Here is a 25,986-nt window from a genome sequence, read left to right on the forward strand (position 1 = left end):
TGTAACTCATGGTTCGTACGTAATTAATAGTCTAAATAACTAAATAAATGATTGCTTCGACATTTTGGTATAATATGTTTACTGTACCTATGCATGTTTTTATATATCTCTTTTTAATTATAGCATTATACTTAATTTTTCTATGGTTTCCTTTATACCGATAGGCCATTTTTTTTTTTTTTTTATTTATGGACAATTATTTATCACCGCTTGCCGTCATGTGACCAGTGTTTCCAATTTAGCGGTTTTCCCACTAGATCTGGAGATTTCGTTTGCAATCTAGCTGGGAATTCTAGAAAATCTGGAGATATTTCGCACCGACACACCCACAATTTTAGATTAAAAAAATAAAGAAAAGCGCTTGAAAATACTTTAAAACATAAAATAAATTCCTTCATGTAAGTAAAAAAAAGTAGCATTTATTGCCTTTGGTAACAATTATTTATTGATTATTTGTTTTGTTCTTCACCTTTTTTTTTTTCGGCAACCATTCTTAAATCTCGCTATAAAATCGATTTTTCCAACTACATTTTTTTTTGGGGGGGAGCATTCCAACCTCCGTAGTTTAGTTTAAAATATGATCTAAACAACCCCTCTTAGTCAAAAATTCTAAAAAGCAAGAGACAATAGCAACAAAAACTTATACCAAACACAGTAGAATTTAATTATCTACCAACCAAAATACTTTTAACACGCTAAAACAAAGTTTGGGTTTGTTTTACTGTACACATAGATTCGAAAAAGTTCTCAAAAAACAAATATATAACAAATAAATGTTATCAAAGGCAAGATAAGTTACTTTTCTACCCAACTGGATATGTTTTTAGTGTTTATATTTAATGCAACACGTTTATTCAGCTCAAAAAACATACAGTGTTTACCGACGTATTGGAAAATTCAAAATGGCGGCCGACGGTCTCTCGAAGATGGTAAGTTTGGGAGAAGGAGTTATAAATAAAAAAAGTCTAAATACTGTTAAAAACCCGACGAATATATGTCAGCCTATGTCACGGTAACATGTATTGAGCGAGTTTCTAACAGTATTTTGTCTTTTTTTATTTATAACTCATTTTCCCAAACTTACCGCCTTAAAGAAAGAGTCGGCTGCCATTTTAAATTTTCCAATACATCGGTAAACACTATGTTTTTCGAGCTGAATAAACATGTTACATTAAATATAAACACTAAAAACATATCCAGTTAGGTAGAAAAGTAACTTATCTTGCCTTTGATAACATTTATTTGTTATATATTTGTTTTGTGACAACTTTTTCGAATCTATGTGTACAGTAAAACAACCCCCAAAGTTTTTTTTTTTTTTTTTATTTTTCTAATTTCCAAATATGTTGTTAAAAGTGGATTTTACACACTGAATAAAAAAAAAATAATAAACAAATGTCCGCTTATCGCTTAAGGAGTAAGGAGGCTTAATTTCTCAAAAGTTGTAAACAAATGACTAGGTGTATCAGAATTTTTGTATGAATTTTTGATACCCCTATCACGAAACTGCGAATAAAATATAAAAAAACTTGTAATTTCTCTTTTAAAAGTGGGTTGTTTATTTTCTTTATGGATTATAGTTCCAAAATAAAGTATTAAAGTTGTATAAAAAGTAATAGAAATATTATTTTTTTTATTTTTTAAAAAACAGTAATGAAATTAATTGAATTTTACAAACTCAGTATTTTCAATTTTTAAACTTAAAAAATTTATCAAATTTTTTCTATTGATTCAATTTTTACAATATTTTCATGGTCAATGTGAAATTTTATGCTCTTTCCAATAAATCGAATATAATATTTTAGACAAACGTTTTTTTTTTTTTTTTTTTTTTTAATTCAAGCCCCCCCCCCCCGATTTTCAAATGCCTATTAAAAAGTAAATAATTAATTTACTCACCAAAGTTTTATATATCACAAATTGAAGATAAAAGATCAATAAATAATATATTCAAATTTAAAACAAAAAAGTAGTGTTTTTTAGAAATTTACCTGTAAAATCCGAAGTTTAAAACCTTTTTCTTTTTTTTTTTCTTTTTTAAACCGTTTTTGTTTTTGTTTTTTTTTTTAATGAAAGCTTGGTCCTTGCTTCTTTAATTGAAAAAAATTAGGGCTTTAATTACATTTTTCGAGGAGTTATAAGCTTGGAAAACTGGGTGGAATTATTCAATATTTTTCACAAAATTTCTGACACTCCTAACAAATGGCTTATCTACCACTAACCCTAAGTTCGAGTTGCACTCCCAAATTTAGAGTTAGTGACAGTCATAGATTTTTTATATAATTTTCCAAGAGTGAAATCCCCAATGGTTAAACGACATGCAACCTGTTAATTGTTGGAAAGACAACTTTTAATAAAAGAAATGAAATAAAAATAACTTAAACACAGTTTCAGCACTTATAAAAGATACTTGAATTTTACTGCATTTGTTATCAGGTATTTTTGTTATTGTTTACAATTTCTCGAATATTAATTATTTTACACAAATGATTGTGTTGTTCCTACTTACTTGCCCCCCCCCCCCTCCCAAATAAGTACAATCATGAATGACGGCTCTTGGGGGGCTAAGAGCCGTCATTCATGATTTTACTAATTTTTAGACGTTTATTTTATTTAATTGTCAGCATGAACCAACTTTTTAAGATGCAGCATATGCTAACACTTCAGCAAAGTTTACTGTATTTATATTTTAGCAAACATTAATAACAGAAAGTTTTCCACTTCATTTTTTTGCATAATTAATGATGGAAGTATGTTTTCTGTTTTTCTTAACATCTGTTGAAAAAAAATAATTTGTACAGTCTCTTAAAAAAAAGAAAAATCAAACTTTTCTCTACTTTCACCTAACTATTTACAATGTTCATATAAAGCATTCATCTGTTCTTTTTATAATAAAAATTCCGTTTTCAAAAAGAAACGTTTATATTAGCGCAGGCATAGAGAAGTACTTAGCAACTATTTTTACCAGCTAAAAAACAAAGTTGAGTATGTTCCACAGATCTGAATCCCTTATATCAAGTTTTAAGTCAGTAGACTAAAAACTGACAGTTTGGTAGAAACTGTTCTGCATACACACACACATATATATATATATATATATATATATATATATATATATATATATATATTAAATAATCTATAAATGAACAGGCTAATTCCTATTTCAGGCACCAAAATTATTTGGAGTGAAATGAATTTTGACATTCTCAAGACACCTTTTTATTAACAATGTTTTAATGAAAACAAAAAAAATATGGCTGTACACATAAAAAGTATGTGCAAATGAAATCTATGCTGGAAAAATAAAGTAGCCGTTTGCATAAACAAGTAGGTTCTCACTATAAAAAAAAAATTATAGCTCGAGCTCATAAATATGGTTACTATATATTTTGAAGTTGTCATTTGTGTACGATGTAACTTGTTATGATGACATGTTTTTATTATTTCTTTGAAACACATGAGTTTAGTAAATAAAAAGTTTAAGAGCCATGTCAAAACGCCTTTTACTAAATAGTTTACTGACTGATATTGGAAACAATTTTTAGTCAGAAGTGTACAAATTAGTGTTGGGACGATTCCAGGAAAATATTTAACGATTCCGATTCCCATGGAATTGTTTGGAAATATACCATTATATGATCGAAAAAATTTGGTACAGCAAAAAAGTGAAAATACACTTAAGGGAATTTTGAAAACGATTTGATTTTTTGCATAAAATTTCTTTCATTGAAGATAAAAGTCAAAACAAATATTTTAACCATGAATTAAACATGTACCATGAAATTAATAACAATCAATTTCAGGAGTTATTTTATATATTAACAAATGTAAAGAGAAAGTAAGTCATGATTAATTCAACAAAAATACAATAACATCAAATTTCAAGGGGAATAACATGTTTTTATCTTTTGATATTTATTTTTTTGTTTTATTTTCTCTTTATCTTCAATAACTCTTTAATAAAATTTAACTTTTTTCTTTTTCTTTTTTTTTTGCAGCTTCAATCGCTAATTGACTTTTATTCTACTTTCTACAATATTTTTAAATGAAATTTAAAAATAACTAAGTCTTTGATTAAATTTTTAGCTTTTATCTTTACTTTAATCATCTCAAATTATTCCTATTTATTTATTTGACTTTTTAAAAAATATTTTTAACAATGTTATTTTTTAAATCTAAATAAATTGGTTTATTTCTGTATTTATTTTTATTATATAATTATATACTTATCGTCCTTTAATGTTTATTCTTATTTAATGTCTTAATTTACCTCTTTATTTCTATATAAAAAAAAGTAGGGGTTTGTTTTACTGTACACAGATTCGAAAAAGTTGCCACAAAACAAATGTAGAACAAATATGAGAAACTTTCCACGTACAACCGTCATATTGTTTTTGGCCGCCTACATGCTTTGTAAGCTGGCTTGTCATTGGTTTAATTTGAATGTGCCAAATCTTGTCTTGGCACCAATTTGTATTCATGTATTGTTTTTTCAGTCTGAGAATGAACACGGGAGAAACAGCAGACTCACAACAGCGGCGCTCTGTCTAGAGTGCCAGGATTTTACCTTTTTGGACACCAAACAGTGGGTGAATGAAGGACATTTCTCTAAATTCAGAGACAACATAATTGCTGAACTTATTCTACCCAATGAGGATATTCTACTGTGTTCGACATTGTATATTTGATTATAGGAATTTATTCCTATTTCTTCCAGAGACCACAAGGTCCCAAAATATGCCGTATTAGGCACCAACATTCACACCGTGTTCACCATGTACAACATAGATCCTTCTAAAAGGAAACCCGAACTAACATTCCCACAGAGGAATCAAACTAAAGGCTCCATGCGTATGCATAGCAAATTCAGCCACTGTTTTTGCAAAGGACTTATCATGACCAAAGAACTTTCATTTCTGATACATTGTAAATAAAATTTGAGTTTTAAAGGTATGGTTTTGTTTGTGGAATTTCATTTGCTATCCACAGGGCGAAAATTGGGCGTGTGGGAAAGAAATTTCTTGCACGAATAAATGTTATCAAAGGCAAGATAAGTTACTGAGTTATAAATAAAAAACTAGACAAAATACTGTTCAAAAACAGCCTATGTCACGGTAACATATATTGAGCGAGTTTCTAACAGTATTTTGCATAGTTTTATTTTTAATTCCTTTTCCCAAACTTACCGTGTCAAAGAGATAGTCAAGCGCCATTTTTAATTTTCCAATACATCGATAAACACTTTTTTCGAGCTGAATAAACATGTTACATTAAATAAAAACACTAAAAATATATCCAGTTAGGTAGAAAAGTAACTTTTGATAACATTTATTTGTTCTGTATTTGTTTTGTGACAACTTTTTCGAATCTGTGTACAGTAAAACAAACCCAAAAGTAAATGTTTGGTTATTGGGTGAAGTTGAGATAAGTAGGTCCCGCAGACGAGCCTCGTTCTGACATTCGGAAAATTTAGGTTAACCGGTGAAGCTACCGAAAAGTAACCCTTTTGAATGAAGATGGATATAAACAATTTCTTAATTTTACTTAAAAACAAAATGTAAACATATATAAACAATATTTTAGAAAATAATTTCTTAATTTTAAATAAAAATTGATTGTAAAGGATTTTTTTTTTTTTTTTTTTTAAATAATTATTGAAAGATTTTGCAGTGTTTACATAGCTGGTTCTTTGGGATAATAGGGGCACGTGAAACCTCTCTCCAAAACGAAAAAAGCTTTAGTGTTTTTACTATTTTAAACGCTTTTTTTTTTTTAAGTTTGAAACACAAGTAGTGGCTAGTTAACTTACAACAACAAGGGTGCATGGCAGCAATTCTTCAGGGTTTAAATGTATTGTAATGCTTTTATTGGGGTCAAAAAACGTTTTCAGCTACCATATTACTTCCTTTTTAATTGCCTCCCCATGAGGGCAGAGTTAGACACAAGGTCAGTTTTGAATGTAGAGAAGCATTTATTACTAAAAAACGAAATAGTGAAATATAAAAGCAAGTTGAGCTAAAAGTAAAAAAAAAAAAATTATTTTAAATTCCAAGAATTAAAGTAAGAAAAAAATTCAAAGAAATTTCGAACCTTTATTACTATAAACATAAGGAACAAGTGAAACATAGCGAACAAGTGAAAATAAAGGTAAGATAAGTCAACGTAAAAAGGAAAACAGATTTTTTTTTAAACAAAGTTCAAATGTTTGTTTGCATGAAGCATTTCAATGATTTTTTTTTTTTAAATAAAACAATTCAGAAAGGTTAATTTACTTTCTTTATCCATCATTCAAAGGGTCAATAATGGTAGAAGCACCGGTGTCACATTTCATGTTTTATTTTTTAAAAATATAAAGGTTGACAAGACATTTTTCATTTGCTAATGATTTTTCATTCATTTACTAATGGAAGAGTGTCGATAAAAAAAAAATGCCAAAAGATAAGTGCTAGCAGTGTCAGAAATTGATTTTAAGAATGCGTGAAAAAAAATTGAATAATTCTACCTCCTATTTTTACAAGCTTATAACTACTTGAAAAATGTAATTCAAACCTTAATTTATTTTTCAATTAAAGGAGCAAAGACCAAATTTTAAAAAAATAACAGGTTTAATAGCAAATTATGCAATATTTGTTTTTTTAAATCGGCTTTCTTTAAAAAAGATTTGAAAAAAACGAAATTTTTCTTGCTTCGAGTATAAAAAAATCGATATGAATTCCAAAAAATCACTTGTAGTCTTGTACCTGGAGAAATATGTGGTCCTGTTATATAATAGTCTTATTATTATCATTCTTATTGTTAGGACCTTTTAATAGTGAGTCTTAGTGAGTGAGTCTTAGAGTCTTAGAGAGAGATGTTGTAAAGAGACTTAGAGTCTTATTAAGAGTTTGTTGTATGAGTTTTAGAGAGAGGGATGTTGTAAGAAAGATTCATATTTATAAAGATGTTCATACTTAGAAGTGTTGCTATGAGATGTAGAATTCACATTGTCGATATGAGATGTCCAGACGTGTATGTAAGATGTGTATGTAAAGACATTTTAAACCACATGATATACAAGACATATAATAACAATTTTCACTTTACCTTTTGGCAGAATTACAACACAAAGACGACGTTTATAAAAACACATGATGGGTTTATTTCTTCTCACGACCGGCCGTGGTTTTCTGAGTCAAGAATTCAAAGCTTCACATTCTAAGTTTCAAAAGTGACCGTCTCGCTTCTAGACGTTCGAATGTCCATGTCTGGACTGTCGTCTGTCGTCCTCAGACTCTCTCTGAGTTTCCCCTCCAGTTTCTCCTTGCTTAACTCTAGTTTTCTAACTATATCGAGAACTTCCCATTTTCCATGACGTCATACACGTTAAAACATGTGTCTTCTTTCACGTGTTCTCGAAATGCGTGTCCAAAACTTTTTCCTTTGTTTACAAAAGGAATTTTAACCTATATTCTCAGTAACCTATATTTCCAATATGTTAAAAACATGTTTATTAAATTATCTTTGTAGTTGCATTCCTCAATTGAATTTTTCATAAAAGAATTGACAACGCACATTCTTTCTTGAAACTATTTTATCTTTAAGCTAAACAATGGTTTGTTTTACATTCCATTTTCTAATTCTATCTCGTAATCTATTTCTAAACCTAATTTACGAGGTTCGAATTTCGTCTATTCTATTTCATTTTCATTTTAACTAAATCTCTCTATTTTTATACTTACATGAAAAGGGGACAGCTCTTATCATGTAACAGTCCTATAGTTTAAAAATAGTCAAATTTTACTTATAAGATTATTCCTTTAAAAAAAAAAACACTCTAGGAATTTTTTTTTTCTTTTCTCAAAGAAATATATAAATTTTTTATTTATTATATTTTCATTCTTTTTTGTCGAATGAAATTTTCTTTTTTAAATATCTAAAAAAAGAAAATATTGAATGAAATAAAAAAAAAAATTGTTATCGTCCATTACTTACTGGACAATATAAGCAGAACATAGGCTGCCAATTAAAAAAAAAAAAAAAAAAAAAAATCAACATGGTTTTTTAAAAAAAGGTTTTACATTTTGGACTTTACAGGTAAATTTCCAAAACACTTTTTTGTTGCTTTAATTTACAGTATATTATTTAATCTTCAATTTGTGATATATAAAACTTTGGTACATTAATTATTTAAATAGACATTTTGGAAAAAAACACTGATTTTTAACATGATTTACCTGCAATGAAAGCACTGTAAAATCTTTTTTCTTTAAGGGTTAAGTATTCAACTTTTTCATGGACTTGACGTAGTTAGGCTGTTTTATACATAAATAAACTTTGCTCACAAATGACTGAAGCATGAAATAAATAACAATGTTACCTCTCGACCCCTAAAGTTTCAGTGCAAGCAGATAACTAATCATGAGCCCCGAAGTTTCGAAACGGACAGACAGCGCCTATGTATGTGATGGAATAAGAAAACTTAAGATAAATAAAGATTACTTTTAAAGTAGTTAATAAAATTTTTGTACATCGTATTAAATATGTTATGAAAAGTTCTATGACGTTTTAGTACTTCTACACTTTATCGCAGAAACCGGAGACTCCATTTTATTTCACGCACCTGTCATTGAAATCCAAGAGAGAAATCAGTATTTTAAACTATGACTGAAGCATGAAATAAATAATAAAATTAAACTAGATGACTTGTCGGTTTCATTTAAATTAATTTGTTGTTGACCCTTCAAAGTTGCTTTAATTCAAAAAAATGTTTCATTAAAATTATTTATTTGTTCGAAAAAAAACAAAAAAAAAACTATTTTATAAAAATACAATGTTGCTTTCATTACAAAATTGTTTTATTAAAATTATATTTTCTTAAACTTTTCAATAAGTGTTTTTACAATTATATTTCAATAAACTTTTATACAGTAAATGTTTTGGTTTTCAAATGGCGCTCGCCCAGTTTAGGAATATTTCATTTTCTGTTTTTTAATAAATATATATATGTTTCATGAAAAACTTTCCCGTTTTCATTAATTAAATCGAAACATTTCTAATTAAACAATTACGATATATGTTCTCTTTCACTTTCTTTATTTACTTTTTTTCATAGTTCTTCCCGGAAGTAATTAATATTTAGTTTAATTTTTTTGTTATTTATTTCTAACTTTGGTCATAGTATAAAATACTGATTTCTCCCTTGGATTTCAACGACAGGTGCATGAAATAAAATGACACCTCCAGTTTCGGCGATAAAGTGTAGAAGTACAGGCGTTTTTAAAATAAATTTTTGACAGCATTAATCTCACCTCAAACAAACAGTTCAACTTAAAAATATAAAAGAATCGTAAATCTAAGGTATTTTTTAACCATGTGATTCTGATTACCCCCAAAATACACAATTCTTATGATTAACAATTCCGATTAATCGTCCCACCACGAGTACAAATGCACATGTATACTATTTTTATTGGTGTTTCATGTGTATTGAATGTTTAACAGATGGAATAGTGGATAAATATGAAAAAGACTAGTAGAAATAATACCAATAAGCAGAATTTAAGATATTTAAATGACCTTAATCATTTGATATAAATAAGCTTATATCTCAGTTCTTCTATCCATGTTTTAAACACTATCGTGTAAAATATATATATATATATGTATATATATATATATATATAACTACTTACACACATGTAGAGCTTTGCAGTAGTATAAAATGTACACTTATCACAAGTGTTTACTTACATCAAAGGAATTTGTCAGATTAACAGTTAGCCGGGCGAATTCTTTTAGTAGAAAGAAACAAACGTCTGTAGCTCATTTGCTATGAGTATTTTGACATGATTACATATATACACACACAAATGCTTATATACTTAAGGAATATTGTTTTGTTCTTAAAATGAAAATTGTACTTTTATGTGAAAAAAATTAACCTCTATTTTATTAGTAAAAAGTGTAAATATACATTATTGGCTTGTTTTAACACAAGTTATGGTTTTAGATTGAAAGAAAATAATAAATGAAATGCATTTTTATTTTCATTAATAAAAATTTATATAATTATAAAACTCAAATGACCTTGTAATGGGCGTTGTAACCCAACATCCGGTTTACAACTTCCGGTTGCACATGCGTATATAGACTTAAACCCATAACAGCATAAACAAATAAACACAAATCGCGACTTTTGCAGAATTTGACCTGCGCACTGAAATATTAACGTTATTAATAAGTTATTTAACATGGGAAGAGTGGGGATGTTTTGCAACCATTCTGTATTACAAGTATACTGTCGCAATTTTCTTACAAATAAATCAACTTTGACCCGTTGACAACGTATTGTTTTACTATGTATGTTTTCAGCGTCCTATTTTTTTTCGCGTTTGTTTAAATCATCCAAATAAAAAAAATTGTTAATACTTGTTTTTTTTTTTGTTTTTTTACGTCATTCTTTTCCGTATTACATTTAAGTTATTTTAACGCAATTTTCTCACAAATAAATTTACTGAAACCCGTTCACAACCATAAGAGAATTTTACAACATATCGTTTTACTGTGTATGTTTTCAGCGTCCCAGTTGTTTTTTTTTTTTTTGTTTTTTTTTTTCGCGTTAAAATTAAGATATATCAAAATTTGAATTTAATTTTAAGTATTATGGTATCTGTTCAGTGCACATTTACCTATAAGTATGGCAAACCACTTATAATTCAATGGCTGTAAGTTTTTTTGTTTTTTTTTCAAAAATAAACAATTATAAACATAGCGACTCATAGAAATCTATCTATATTCTTTTTTCATTTTAATATACTTTCATAGAAATGTTTCTGTTATGTCACAAAAAACTATTTTCTTTACGTCACAAGTGTCAGGCTTATACATTAATTCCATAGCTCATATAACATACTGACCCAACGGGTCACGGTTAGTCTAGTAATTTATAAAATTCAAGGAAAGGGCAACTTTTTATAAAATAGATTAGAAAGACTACCATAAATATAATCATGTTAGTAATAGCGAAAAGTCTTTAAAAATTTTATCACCGATTTGACAGTTTGACAGTTCTTGCTTTCTAGGACCTCAACATAATGTCATTTTTCAGTGAGTAGCTCTGAATCTACTTACAACTATCATGGCTAACAGTCCAGAACCTATTAGATTTGAGACTTTTCTTAATTTTTTTTTTTTTTTTTACCTTGTCTAAGAGTAAGAGGCTAATGATAGATGCATCATCCCAGATATGGCAACAGTACTCCATGCATGGGTGAATTGTGGCTTTGTAGAGATATAGAATGCTCTAGGGTGCAATAATTTTCTAGTACCGTAGAGGGAGACCACTGTTCTTTGTAGCAGCCTTAGCAATGTCATCTGTATTTGTTCTGATTCATGTTGACTGAATGTTAGGCTGAGGAATTTGAAAGGTGGCTTTCAGGTAGTGTTATTTGTCATGGCAATCAGCTGAGATTTTGTGTCTTTGTTAAAGGAAAGAAGCTTAGTCTTAATAGCATTAAATGTTAGCAATTATTTACAACCCCATTCCACTACCGACTGAAGGTCATTTTCTAGGATTTCTGCCATTGCCTTAGACACGTTTTCAATCATTTTTCCCTCCTGTCTATTATCAAACGTGGTGTCCTCAGCAAATTTACCCATCTCAGACTCAATTTTAACAGGAAGATCATTTATGAATATCAGGAATAATAAAGGTGTAAGGATTGACTACTGGGGCACACTTGCATTAATATCACGTTTTTAGACATACGACCATCGAGGACAACCTGAATTTTTCTCCTAGAAACGATCTGATTATGTTGAGTATTTGTTCAGGAATACCATGGAATTTAATTTTTGTGAAAGCCTTTCATGCTAAACCTTGCCAAAAGCTTTAGCTATAGCTTCCTCTCTTATTCAGTGCATGATATATGCATTTAAAGATGACTTAAAATATCCGCAGTAGAACGAGCTTTCCTTAGTCCATACTGTTGGTTAAGAAGAAACTTTGCATTTACAGGATGGTAGAGCAAAGAAGGAGAAGACTGATGGGGTGATAATTAAGCAGGTCAGTTCTTTCATCAGAATTCTTTAATACTGGTAAAAGGGAGGAATTTGTTGAAGAGTTTGGAGAGGACAGGGGTAAGCTCAGTGGTGCATTTCTTAATTAGTATGGCAGAGATAAGATCAAGCCCATATGCCTTGGAGATGTCTTTTTTTTTTTTATGATGGGGTGATTTTTATTTATTTATTTATTTATTTTTTTTCAGATCTACGCGTGCTGATTATGTTCAATTAGACATTTTGGGTGGGAGTGGTTTGAAGGGTTTAAGGTAGAGTTGGAAGCAAACTGTCAGGTAAGAAGGTTGGCTTTGTTGCCGTGCAAGCAACCTCATTGTTAGATAGTGGGGGAATAGTTGATTAGTCACCACACTATCGTAAATTTTCCAGAATCATGAGTTCCTATTTTTTGTGCAACTCTATTCTTTTTTTTTTTTTTTTTTTTTTTTTTTGCCACTTCAGCATGCTTTCTCTTGGCTCCAGATTTTTCACTTTTACAATTATTTCTAAACTCTTGTCTATTTCTACTTGATTATGGCAGATGAATTGGCAAATGTATGCTGACTTTACACAATGTCAGCTGCACAAATTGAATGAAACCATTGGGAGAGTTGGGCTTGCTATATAATACTCTTGTACTTCAATGTTTTGCACTACTCACTTGTTCAGCAGGAATAGAAAGCATTAATTTATGAGGCATCTCTCTGTTCTCTGCTTCCCAAACAACATTTTTGAAGCATGTTAGTTTTTGCAACAATTTCTCGGCTTGTCGAAAACTTTTTAACCAGTAATGTATCAATGCTTATACGTTTTAAAATCTTCTATACTTATTCACAGTTAAATAAGTGTTTGTCATCTTTTCACAATTTATCTTTCAGTGTAATCATCACTATGATTCCCTGTTAAGCCAACCAGAATATTGTTATAAGTGGTAAGTCTATTTTTCTCATGATATTAATTAACATTACACATGAAAAGATTCAAATGGTTTAAAATATCTTAAGTTACATAGAAATAGCTTGATCTGGAAAAAAAAAAATTTAAGTTTTTTTTTTTTTTTATTTGATTAAAAATTAAGTTATGACTATTTTTGTACCTTGAACGGTTGGATATTTTCCCTTTTTAAATCCATGTGTTTTGTCACATTTTTTTATACTTTTTCAGTAAAAAATGTTATATCTTTGTCAAAACACAGGATTAGACAATGAAATTTGTCACATAAGTGTATTTTTGTGCAAGTAATCTGAATATGGCACTGGAAATTTCCAAAAATTAATAGTTTTCAAGTAATTTACAGTAAATGCACATATGTAAATAAAAAAAAAACTTCTCGCTCACAATTTGTACCAACTTTCAACTTAAGCTGTAATTAGACACCAACTCAACATCTTCGCTCTCTATCAATTGTCAAAAACTTGATTGCTTTGTCTTAATAGCCACTATTCTCCTCATAAGAACCCATCTATAAATTTTTTTCCCTTTCTTGATCCTGTCACCGGCAGAGGTGCGGCTGATTGTGTGAGTAATACCTTCTATTATAATCCCCCTCCCGATATCATTATCACACAAATGGCTGAGTGATGATGATCGCTTTTGACTGATACGTTTTGCATAAGAATGGAGGGGTCCACCCTTCTCACCACCACTGTCATCACCACCTGCAGATTCCATAGTCATCTCTTCTGGTTGCGTAGGCAGCATTTCTGAGTTTATCCTAAGAGGCAAAGAGTCGGGGTCATCCTCAAATGGTATGTTATCTTCATCGTCTAAGGTGGGAGAGGTGCATCTTTCACATGACGTAGAACACCATCAACCAACATGGTTTAAGGACTTATTTAATCTATTTTTCCACTGCCAAATTTGGTAATGCACAGGGCATTCCGGGTTTTACCTAACCACTGTCTCTCCCTTTATACTGGTTATCAACAACTCTAACCAGTGATGTGACATCTCTTTTATACACTGAACATAGCAGTAGATCCAATTGACTGGTGGAGTTGATGATGTTAGATCGTTCTTGAGTGTCACATTATACCAGTATACAGCTTCATAAATCGAATCTTGGCTGCAATTGTTTGGACTGTATGGTAACACTGCTCTATTATACTGTTACCATCTAGATAATTGTAACTCTCCATTCGTTTGTGAATTTCTGAAATTGTTGACATTGAAATGTAAAGGTATTATCAGACAAAATTTCAAGCAGAGGAACATGTTCAAAAAAAGCTGATCTTAATTGATGTATAATGCTCCATATATCCTGTCATGTTAATAGACACCATATCATGAAACGCCTTGGGCCGCAATTTGTTATGATCAAGAAATGTTTGCCATCATAATGCGTTATATCCATACCTATCTGACACTGGTTGCCGTCCACCTTCAGCTTTCTTTTTTACCACTGGGCCATTGCTGGATCAACTTGTTGACCCTCTGCACAATTGTATGTCTGCCTTGATCGATGTCTTCGTCATTGCAGGAAACACTTGGACAAAATATAGTTTGCCAAATTCACTGATGTATTACACAGATCTGATCAGGTGTCAATCAATCTAACAAAACTGTGCATGTCAATTGTGGGGGATTAGATCCCTGCATCATATCAATCCACCTTTTTGACTAGAGCCCACTTTTCAGCCAAATTCTGCTCCAATGGAACTAAGGTAATGTCAACCTACAAGCTGTATTCATCAATTAGACACTTCACTATCACCTGTCTCTTTTGTACCAAGATTTTACTTGTGCCTTTCCAGTCAATGTCGGTCAACTAATATTAAACGACAATAAGTCAGTGTGAAGATACACGATCTTGTCCTGGCACTGCAGTGCCAGATTAAGGCCTTTTAGCATCAGGTTCTGATAAATTGATATGCTAAGTATCATTTATCAGAAGAAGTCAGCATGCATCTTCTAAAACAGTACAAAATCATTCCAATATCCCACCTCTGGCACAAGGATCTCTCAACCCATGCATTCAATACATGACCGAATACATGCCATTCGCTCTAGGCAGGGTGGTTCCTACATACTCTAATTCACATTTCAGCCATCATTTGCTTGAGAGAATCATTATCCACTATGTACCGCCCTGTCAGCTGGGGCTGTAGAATACGCTGATTGCACATCTGTAGAAGGTTAAGACCCCCCCCCCCGCTCCAATGAGACCACCTGTTGGCTGTGAGTGGCAACACGTAATGTGTCAGGACAAAATCCTGATGGTCAAGCAGTGTTCGATTCAGCTACAGAGGTCAATAGCTTGCAACACACCACTTTGGTCCTTACTTGGTCTGATGGGTAGTAAGATGGGGCCCAATCCAATTAATTGGCTGGTTCCAACATGTTCTAGCTCATATATACTTATTTTTCTTATCGTATTATCCTTATTTTTCTCCCAATCGTATTATCTGCTTTTGTGAAACGCATCCCAACACTGTTATATGAGCTAGAAGGATGGGGGCTAAGAGTCATTTGTGTTAAAAGAATTGGTGACTCCTGTTAGATAATTGAGCAAAACAAAATCCAGAATTTGGCAGACGATCGGATTTATATTGGTACTGCATCCCCACTTCAGCCAAGGCGAATGGGTTACCCCTTTTGTTCATTCCCAACTGTAGTCAAACTCTGGAGCATATGACCAAGGAAAATTCAAACTCCATCATGGCTTCCTCTTTTAAAAAATCCAAAAGGTATTATCCAATTCAGATTCTGAAACTGACTTAGACTTCCAAAAATTTATTTTTATCGAATCACTGGATAAAATTAAACTGGACAATTATCCCCTTTTCTGATTGAAAAAGTTATATCACGAAAGTCAAATCCAAAGAATGTTTAAAAAAAAAAAAAAGAAAACTGAAAATGGCAAATATGTAAACAATACATATATGTACAGGATGTATGTAGGCTGGATTTGATTTTTAAATAACTCAGTGGTTGATCTGCCATAGAACACCTAATTAAAATTGTTTATAAAATGTGTATCTAATTGAAAATTTTTGATTTGTTTAATATATTAATTTTTAAAAATATGAATTTGTTTGATATAAAAGTCCGTTAAATGTATTTGTTTGTTTAAATGTATTGAAACTTGTTGAAATTGTTCTTTACTTTTTGTTCAACTTTTATAAAATTTGAATCAGTATCAAATGACCCAAAAATGGGTTGATACACCGTAAAATAAAATGACCAACCAATCCACAATGTCCTCTCATTCTTTTGTTACTACAATCGCTCACTTTCTTAGTACTCCAGTTATAACCCTAACGCCCTCTCTTGTCCGGGGGGCCGGGCCGCATCCGTCGCTAACCTGGTTCACGGGAGCATACTTGTGATGTACTCTTGGCCATGTTTGTCGCTCCAGGCTCGCAGGACCATAGATGCGACCCAGCAAGGCTACATTCTTACTTGTCTAGTGGCGGACCCCTCAAGCATAACCAGACTCTCACTGGAAAATATCTCTCTGCTGCTCAGGGCACGCAAAATGTGCATGACCCTAAGTCGATTTCGGCTGTCACTCTGGATTCATGCTGGATCCAGTCTCTTTCATCATCTGACGTCAGGACATACCTGAAATAAACTGTATCCTCATTCAGGCTGGCAATCGAGAAACAAAGAAAAACTCTGGGTCATTTTTATATAACGAAACAAAATAATTACTTATAAATCCTTTTACACTTGTTTAAAGTCAAGTTCTTTGATCCGAGCTTCATGATGCAGGTTGTATAACTTAAGTTCATCTAGTTAATTTCCCAGCTAAGAACAAAAGCTTTTCAACTTAGCTCTTATGAGGGTTTCTGCCCCACCCCACCCCAGGCGGAGGCGAGTGATGTGCACGTCCCAATGCCAGCCAGTAAAAAGATCCTAATTCTAAAAAGCCAATCGTTTTTATAAAACTGGCCTCTTCCCCTCCTCGTTCATTTGGAGACTACTTTTCTTTTTTTTTTTACTATAAACCTCTTCTTTCTTTTTCCAATTATCTTATTCTTTTTCTTCTTTCGTAAACTCCTTTCTCTATCCCCTTATTTTATATTCTTTTCATTTTCTCTTTTCTTGTGAACCTCTTCTTTCTCTTTCGTGACCATATCTCTCCCTAGGTTCAATTTATTTATCTGTCCAACTAACTTATCACTAGCCTGGTAGTTAAATACAACAGGTGGACCCAAATGACAACATCTCCCAGACACCAAAGCAGACATTTTGAACCCTAGTCATTGTTTCCATAATATTTAAATTATGTTTCAAAACACAACCAGAAAACGATCCTGTATTGTTTTTCTGCCAAACTCAAGAATCTCATTATCATATTTATTTATTTTTTTCCATTGAAATATTTTATTTCTTATGGACATTTTTGCCTCTTCTTATCGCTACATAAGTACAAAATGGAAATTAAAACTCTTAAAGAACAATTATCTATTATCTTCTTCCTTTCTTGATAAAGTCCTAGGGACAATTTTCTTTTTTTCTTGATCAAATATCACACCCCCTCTCCTGCCTTCTCTTCCTCTATTTGACGAGCAAGACCATCTGGTATCGCCAGGGATCTTGCTACACAGTTGCTGCTTGGAGACTCCAGAGAGATAAATTTCGTACTAATTTACCACAAATAGAAAACCTGATGTATTGTGTCAACACTAGGTAATTCTGGAACTGGACTCCCTCGCTTCCATCGTAAAGTGCCTAACACTATTAAGAGCTTAGGAAACCAAAGGATTCCCCAACTGTTAAGAGCTTACTAAACCGAAGGATTCAAATTTCATTGAAACTGCATCTGCAGACATTATCTTCATTGACATGTATGTCATCAACATAAGCTGAAGTAGCTTTCACTGTGGACTCATCTTGCATTAAAACAGTATTAAGGGTGCTACATTTAGGCCCAAACTGAAGCGTGTCAATCTTTTTCCTTCATTACTGTCTGAAGTGACCAGATACTCGGAGACCCATATTTGCAATTAGCTTCTCTTCGAATTCAGCAATGCTGCATTAATCCCCTTCTGGCATCACTCCCGTGAACTTAACTAAACTTAGCGGCACACACATCAGTATTCATGGTGAAAGCATCAACATGTTGATTTAATTCTTGGTGATCTGTTAAGGGTCACACTTTATTTTTAATAGGTTGCTCAGTAACCATAAGTGGGATTAGTCCTTTGAGGGTTCCAGGTGTTCCTGAGAATATGGTATTAGCCCACCGTTATCAATCTACATCTGAATGTCATCTTCGTATGCAGCTCAATTCTTACATACTCTGGAATTGTATTGCACAACTGATCTGGTGTTTCGTTTATGGTCCACTTCATCATTGCAGTCCAGACCCTCTCTTTGTGGTCAAACATAGAAGTTCTTTTCCTCAAAAGAAAGACATTTTTGCTTCTAAGTGTTACATCTCCAGCCACTATGATCATGACACCCCCTAAAGCTCTTGTGTCAATTCTAATAGAATATCTGTTTTTTTTCCTGCATCATCAGGATGTCAACTTCACCTGTTCAGCACTCGTAGACATGGGATGTTCCCAGTACATAGTTAGCACAAATTGCTATCAGATGTGGAAGAAGCACCAAGTGAATGCCTTATAATTTATGATTATCGAGTGGTTTATGGTCAATCAGTCTTGCTATATTCATGCAAGTTGATGCTAAGATCGCTGATATTGATGTCATCTGGTGATTATGTTCATTAATTATTTGTATTCATTGTTGTAGATTATTTTAACTCAAATATAGCTTTTGCTTTTTGACACATTCCTAAACCTTCACAAATAAATGTCAAGAAATTTGAAGTTTCCTCTTTAAATTTTCTCTATTTCAAACCGTTTTTATACTATTACGATACCTTTATGTATAGGTTCAATAAATTAAATGATCCCTATTCAATTCATTTCAAATAGGTCTTGAGATTGATCTATGATGTATGCTTTCCATTTAATTCTTAAACTGAACATTAAAAATACTGTTTCCTGAAGCATAATATCCCCTGTTTTTATATCTATAGCATACTTTTCATGTTCAATAACTTAAAAATTTCAAAGTTTATTCTCTCTAGACTATGTTGAAAAATCTTTTTCTGTCTTTGAAAATATACTGCAATTGTTATTTATTTTTATTTTTTTCTTCTAACCTCTAATTCAATCGATTATAGAATCCTAAGAAAAAGAATAAGTGTTTTAGTCACTATGCATCAAGAACTTTTCCAAGAGTCTTGAAAAGGATTTTTTATGACATCGGAAGTTTTCTCAATGCTGCATTTCAAGTCTTCCTATATCTTGATTATAGTTTTTTCTTGTTGGTTTAAGAATTTCAATTTTAACTTGCTGAACTTGTTTGTAATTTAGTTAATACCACATAGATTATTCACGCACCACCAATCTATTGTATCATACACCAATAGTTAATAAATACTCAAACACAAGGTAAGGAAATAAACTATGTATTGTTTATTCTCCCTCACATAACTCAAATCAGAAAAGTATTTAAAATCTTTTTCAAACTCTGTTCATTATTATTGAAGGGTTTTATCATTTTATAACTTTTGTAGTAAGAAAGATAGAATATGTTTTAGAAAAATTGCAATTTTTATAGCTAATAATAAATATATTTGTCATATATATTTAAAGGGGATTTAGCTGACAATGACAATTTTTATGGGAGAAAGACATTTGATCTACTATATTAATAAAGTAGAATTATTTTCCCTTCAGCAAACATGATAGGATGATAAACACAGATGCTACACATAATTTCAGTATTCCTGGCAGTACTTGATTGTTTACAGAAAATAAGTTGTTTTTGTTGAATTATATAAATTTCTTACATCAATTCTGATCAAACTAACTCTTCCAAAGAAGTCATTCTTAGAGGAAGTAGATTTCATCTATATATATATATATATATAAATCTCAAACGTCTTTTAGTGTGTATGTTTGTATGTCCGCCTAAAATTTTTACAGACACAACCAAAATTGACAAATTGGGTCTCATATTCAAGCTCCAACCTTTGGACAAAAAATATCGAAATTTTGGACCCAGCAGTCAACTCTAAATTTGTCATTTGGCCGTTTTTTTGAATGGGGGGGAGTCATTGAATTTAGTGACATTTTAACATTAAATACTACGTAATTCTCTATAATTTAAAATAGATTCTTGTTATTTATACATAATTGAAAAAAAGCTTAGTCATGTCACGTTGTATAACGTCAGCACGCTTTAATGGCGACTTTTAATACATACATTAATCGTCTTCGAAGGGTAACTTGATATTATAACCCAGAGTTGAATATTAATTTTCGAGTCGAAAAATTGGTACCAACGTAATTATCGCAGTTCAAAACGTAGAATCCCAAATTTAGAGGAAAATTGAAGGGGAGGAAATAAAATTATGAGTGATTGAAATTTTTTACCGACAACAATCGAGTTGCTATATCTTAAAATGTAAACAATGCATTTCTCAATCCAAAACATTGCATATAGGCGAGTAGGGAGGAGGCATAATATGAGTTAATCAGCGTTTGTTTCACTACAGACTTATACTTACATATTTTAATTTTATAAGAAATGTGAGTTAATGGATTTAGTGAGATCCCAGAGATAACCTTCTCCATATTTTCTGAGTAGATCGAAAGATGTTATATTTTTAGTATTTTACTATTATGGAATACGGACAGTGCTAAAATAAAACATTAAACGAATTAAACATTATATAAGTTATTCAGCATTAATCAGTCTTATACTTACAGATTTTAATATTTGGTGAGTGTTTAATGAAATCCCAGGCATAACCTCCTCCTTATTTTCAAGTAACGTTTGCTTCTCTAAAGCTTGAAATCCCAGACATAACCTCCCCCTTATTTTTGAGTAACAAAAACAAACAGCCATTTTCATTTTAGTATATCCTAATCCTGGGGGATGGGGTCGAAAGATGAGACTGCTTGAATTCTAAGACAGATATTACACTTTGATCTTAGCCAAAAGACCAAGTAACCGTATCATATAGCGTAATTTCCTGTCGAACATTATCTTTTATTAAAAAAAGATGCATGTTATATATTTATCGTGTACTAAATTGAGACAAGATATCATATTCCAAAAATGACATCGCTAAGCTGCTAATTCGAAATTCTGAAATAAAAACATTTAGAAAGCCCCTCTTAGTATTGGGAGAGGATGTTTTTATATCTTCTCTATTTACACCTATCAATTTCTTAATTCTTAATATAAGGCAATTTAATAATTCTTAATATAAAAAGGGAGATAGTATTTTACTATTATGGAATACGGACCGTGCTAAAATAAAAACATTATTTAGAAAGTCATTCTTAGTATTGAGAGGGTTTTTTTTTTTTTTTTGGTTTTTTTATATAATCCCAGAGTTAAGGAGGGGGATTACAGTCAATTGAATGCTGAGACTGATACTACTATAAGGAATTCATATGTACTAGCAGAATACCCGCCGTCGCCCGAGATTTGATGACATAGGTGGATATATGTACTAGTAGAATCCACGCCATTGTGTGGGGAATAGGTAGAATGTTTCCTAGCAAAATACCTGGCGTTGCCTGGTATTAGATAACATAGGTAGATATTTGTACTAGCAGAATGGCTGGTGTCGCCCCGGTATTTTATGTGATAAGTGGATACATGTACTAGCAAAACACCGGGCGTCGCCATGGATTGGGTTACACAAGTCGATATTTGTAGTAGCAGAATACCCGCCGTTGCTCAGGATTGAATGAAATAGATATATATACTAGCAGAATACCTGGCGTCGCCCGGGATTGGATGAGATAGGTGGATATATGTACTAGCAGAATACCCAGCGTCGCCCAAAATTGGATGAAATAGGTGGAATGTTTCCTAGTAGAATAACCGGTTGTCACCTGGGATCGGAAAAGATAGGTGGATATATGTACTAGTAGAATACCCGGGATTGGATTAAATAAGGGGAATGTTTCCCAGCAGAATACCCGGCGTCGCCTGGGATTTGATAAAATAGGTGGATATTTGAATGCCCGGCGTCGCACAGGATTGGATGACATAGGTCGATATTTGTACTAGCAGAATACCCTGTGTTGTCTCGGGATTGGGTGAGATGGGTTGATATATGTACTAGCAGAATACCCGGCATTGCCCGGGATTGGATGAGATAGGTGGATATATGTACAACAGAATACCCAGCGCCGTCCTGGATTAGATGAAATAGGTGAATATATGTATTAGCAGAATACCCGGCGTTGCCCGGGATTGGATGAAATAGGTGGATATATATACTAGCAATACTCATGGCCGTTAAAACGTTTTGGATAATCACAGATTTCAAGGGGTTTCTGCTAAAATAGTCATATTTTAAAAACCAAAGCACTTTGTTTCATCGGGTCCCTGTAATTTCTATGCTACCATGTGGTGACCGCTGCTACTACATTTAAGAGGAGGAAGGAAAGAACCAGAAACGCGTCCGGTCACATCAAATACTTTATTTAGACTCCCCCTGATATTAACCAAGGGCAAGTAACTCTTTATCATTACACATCTCTGTTTGTCGAGATCCTTTTTTTTTTTTTTCTTCTTTATTTACAAACAGTTTTAACCTTTACTTACAAATAGTAACATTTATTATCTTTGCAAACGAAGTCTTTCAAGTAGTTCGGTTTTTTTGATAATCGTCCTCTGCTTGATACAGTTGTCTCCTGTTTTTGCTTAACTTCGCTTCTTCTGGAGGAGTTGTCTACGTTTTCCAAAATAGGTAGTAAATGTTTTCTGTTCCTTTTTAGACTTTCTCCAGAGTTCAACTTTACTGTATATGTCCTATTTTTCTTATTTGTTGCTGTGACTATACCAGTATTCCTCCACATTTTCTCTTCATCCGTTTTCTCTCGGATTCTGTCTCCCACTCTTAGTGGTTTCAAGTCTTTACTTCCATGTCTTTTGTCGTAATTTATTTTACTTTTTGTTTTGTAAACCCCATCTCTCTCTTTTACTTTTCGTAAATTTGGCCATTTGGGTTTTAATTTATTTGGATGACTGGGTAAAGTTGTTTTAATTTTTCTACCCATCAAGAGTTCTGCTGGGCTAACTCCCGTAGCAGTTATTGGTGTACTACGGTAAGCCATTAATGCGAGAAATATGTCTGGCTGTCGTAATATTCTTTTCGCAATTTTCACTGCGCTTTCGGCAGCTCCATTCGCCTGAGGGAAATGCGGACTCACTGTGGTGTGTGTGAATCCATATTGTTTTGCAAATTCTTTGAAATATGTGCTTGTGAACTGTCCTCCATTATCACTTACGATCTCCTCAGGTATTCCTCATCGAACAAATATTTCTCGTAATTTCCCGATTATCGTTTTGCTGGTTAGTGGATTTAATCTCGCGATTTCAAAGTAACGGGAGAAATAGTCTGTTACGACTAAGTAATATTCTCCCTCCAATTTTAGGATGTCTGTCCCCAATTTCTGCCATGGCCTATCTGGCAAAGTAGTTGGTTTCAATGTTTCATTGAGATTTGCAGCACGATGACTATTGCAAAAATCACATCGTCTAGTGAGATATTCTATTTCTTGTGATATTCTCGGCCACCATACTGACATTTTGGCTCATTCTCGGCATTTGTTTAACCCCAGATGTCCTGTATGTATTGCTTGTAATATTTCTGCTCTGAGATTTTGTTGAACCACTATTCGATCTTGATAAAATAAAATTTCCTGATGAACTGATAGATCATTCCTAAAGTTAAAGTAAGGTTTAACTCCCTTGTTTAATCTATCCTCCTTGCTCGGCCAACCATTTGATGTTAAATGGATAATCTCCTGTAGTTTTGAATCCTTAGATGTAGCATTCCTAATTTCTTTTAATTTTCTATCAGTAGCTGATCTGGTCTTTATGATAGTGTCTATATACATTTCTACATCTTTCTCCGTGGTGCTTTCTGCTTTTTCGGTTGGACTTCTAGACAGTGCATCTGATACCAGCAAAAGTTTCCCAGGAACATACTCTGCTATAGGATTGTATCTCCTAAGTCTCATCAACAGTCTTTGACATCTCAAAGGAGTGTTATTCAGATCCTGAGTATTTATCAACAGTACCAAAGGTGTATGATCCGTTAGAAGACAAAACTGATCTAGTCCCGCGATGTATCTGTCAAATTTCTCACAGGCCCATACGCTCGCTAAACATTCTTTTTCAATTTGAGCATAGTTTTGTTCTCTTTGTGTCAGCGTACGAGAGGCATAAGCTATGACTCTCAATATTTTATTTTCTTCTTGGAAAATGGCAGCGCCAAGTCCATAGCTACTCGCATCCGCACTAATCGTGATGGGCTTTTTTGGATCATAATAAGTCAGTATCGGTGCCTGTGTCAGTAGTTCTTTAACGCTTTGGAATGACTTTTCTTGAGGTTCATTCCAAGCCCAAACCGTATCTTTTTTCAATAATTCCAGCATTAGTTGTAATGCCGCTGCTAAGTTAGGCACGAATTTCCCTAGATACTGACTCATTCCCAAAAATCTTCTGAGCTCTGTGACTGATGTAGGGGCAGACAACTTTTTTATCGCTTCTAACCGTTCTTCAGTGGGTTGTATCCCCTTAGCTGATATGCTGTGTCCGAAGTATTTTATAATACTTTTCCTGAATTCGCACTTCTCTTTGTTTAATTTTATTCCTGATTGCTCTATTATTTTTAGTGCTACTGTAAGCCTTCTATCATGTTCCTCCATCGTTTTCCCATGAATTAAAGTCATCTATTATGACGTGAACACCTTCCACATTTTCTAGAAGCTTAGACATTTTCCGTTGAAAAATTTCCGGTACTGATGATATTCCAAAGGGCAATCTTTTAAAACAATATCTCCCGAATGGGGTTATGAAAGTCGTAAGCAACCGACTCTCTTTTGCCAATGGAATTTGGTGGAACCCACTGGCTGCGTCCAGTTTCGAAAATATCACTGAGCCGTTCAATTTGGGTGATATATCCTCCAGATTCGGCAGCATATAATATTCGCGTTTTACTGCTGAATTTAATTTTTTTAGATCGACACACAACCGTACTTCTCCGTTTTGTTTTCTCACCGGAACCATTGGACTGCACCAATCCGTTGGTTGTGTGACTTTCTTGATCACATCATCGTCCTCTAAACGTCGAAGTTCCTTCTTTACTTTTGGCATAATGGGAAATGCTATCCGTCTAGCCGTCAGGGTACAATACGGTTTCACACCGTCTTTTAACGCTATTTTCACTGAGTCTGTTTTCATAGCTCCAGTTATCTCCCCTTTGTTTACATTAGACACGAATTTAACCAAATTTATTCAATAGCAAGTTGTCTGTACTGCTATCAATAGCATGTATTTCGAATGAGTATCTGCTATCCTTATGTCTCGTATCAACCGTAAACTTCCCTATACAGTTCAATATACCTCCGGGGCTTTTGTATATGCCATATGCTGGTTTCAAAACAGGGTTTTTTCTCAAGCTACGAAACGTTTCGTAACTGATAACATTTATGTCCGCTCCGATGTCGATTTTAAAAATTAAATTATTTTCACATACCTTTAACCGCACGTGCCATGGGTCTATTGCATTTTCTCTGAATTCTTTTCTTTTATAAATAGCCCCAAGAAAGTATTCCTGTCGTATGTTTTTCTACTTGTCTGACATTATGGGCTTTGAATCTGCAACATATCGCGAAGTGATTTATTTTGTCACAGTTTTGACATCGTTTTCCGTTCGCTGGACAATAATCTTGCCGTTTGTGTTTTTTGTTACATTTTCCACATCTCTGTTGCTGCGTTTCTTTTTGTGGATAATTTTGTTTCCATTCATTTTGTTTTACTGCGTCAACCGATTTTTCCTTCATTTCAGCCATTTGCTGTCTCACTTGTTCATAGCTGCATGCTATTTCTATAGCCTTTTCCAAGCTTAGGTCGTCTCTAAGTTGTAGTTTTTCGGATAGCTCTCCACTTCTTAAC

The 25,986-nt window shown here is 32.7% G+C and overlaps 1 protein-coding gene across 1 annotated transcript in view; it reads left to right on the plus strand.

The window, feature by feature from the left end:
- Nucleotides 1–25,986, plus strand: part of LOC145280332 (double-stranded RNA-binding protein Staufen homolog) — a 263,575-nt gene that overhangs the window by 25,619 nt on the left and 211,970 nt on the right. Inside the window, exon 2 of the mRNA XM_080132102.1 lies at nucleotides 12,915–12,967. The gene's annotated coding sequence lies outside the window, so the exon portion shown is untranslated. The remainder of the gene's footprint in view (nucleotides 1–12,914; nucleotides 12,968–25,986) is intronic.

This window comes from Euprymna scolopes, chromosome 7 (genome assembly GCF_053919585.1).
Source record: "Euprymna scolopes isolate OS-2025 chromosome 7, ASM5391958v1, whole genome shotgun sequence".
NCBI lineage: Eukaryota > Metazoa > Mollusca > Cephalopoda > Sepiida > Sepiolidae > Euprymna > Euprymna scolopes.